Genomic DNA, 1,305 nt, shown 5'->3' with positions numbered 1-1,305 from the left:
ATCTCCTTCATCAATGGTCAGAATTAGCACCTTCATGAAACTTAATGAACAGTTGAAAATAACTCTCTCCTGGGGCTGGAAGGATGCCTCAGAGGTTAAGAGCACAGACTGCTGGCCGTGCTGGCTCACGCCTTTAATCCCAGCACTGGGGAGGCAGAAGCAGGCTGACTGCTAGGATTTCAAGGCCAGCTTGGCCTAAGTAATGAGTTCTGGACCAGCAGAAGCTACACAGTGAGCCTGTCTCAAAAACAAATAAACAAGCAAGCAAAGAGACTGCTCTTGCAGAGGACCCTAGTTTCACTCCCAGCACTAACACTGGGTGGCTCACAACTGTCCTACAACTCCAAGGGATCCAAAACCCTTTTCTGTCCTCCAAGATTAACTGCCCTAATGTGCACTTATCCATATACAGAAACACTTGCACCACATAATTGAAAATAGGATAAAAATCTTTTAAAACATTTTAAGAATAACTGTCTTAGTTACTTGGGCTACAGAAACCAAATACTGGGACATGCACAGCCTGTTAATAGAAGCAAATCCTTTCTCATAAGTCCCACAAACTGCAAAGCCCGTCAAGACCATGGTTTCCGCAGATCCTCTGTCTGGTATGGACTTACTCTTTGGTTCATAGATGGTGTTTGTATGGAAACATAGGAAAAGAGGAGAAATTGAACTCTGGCCTCCTCAGATCCTTAGAAAGGCACAAATCTGACTCATGAGGTCCCACCCCCTTGGGATCCATTCACCCAGACCTCCACCTCTGACACCAAAGTCCCACAATGGAGACAAGTTTCAACATACTGATTTTGTTAGGTCATAAACAATCAATCAATAACAATTACCCTTAAAGTAAGAAATAATGGCTTATGTTTATAAGCTATAAATATATAAAGACACTTATAAAGATGCTCAGTGAAAGAACTAAAAGAAAATGTAACAACTAATGGACAGAAGGGGGACATTAAAAGATATAGGGCAATGCATGAGATCCCTCAGTCAGTCATTACGGTGTCAATATAGAAACAGTAAACATGGGAATTGAAGAATGAAAATCACCACTGGACGAATTTGAGGAAGTGTGAACAGAGAGACCTCTGTTCAGTGGGGCTATAAAAACACAAAGCAGGGCCATACCTACTAACCAGCAAAGACAAGAATTGCAGCCCTGCTCCTCTGGGCTTTACCTGAGCATTACACAGATCTCGGGTTTGCTTGATGCTACAGAAACGAGGATCTATACATCTCAGAGGATGCCTAAAGGGATCACGGCTGATTAAAGTTTAAGGATGATGGTTTCAGAGG

The sequence above is a fragment of the Psammomys obesus genome, unplaced genomic scaffold (genome assembly GCF_907164565.1).
Source record: "Psammomys obesus unplaced genomic scaffold, mPsaObe1.curated_primary_1811, whole genome shotgun sequence".
Taxonomy (NCBI): domain Eukaryota; kingdom Metazoa; phylum Chordata; class Mammalia; order Rodentia; family Muridae; genus Psammomys; species Psammomys obesus.
Note: the sequence above shows the minus strand (reverse complement) of the source record.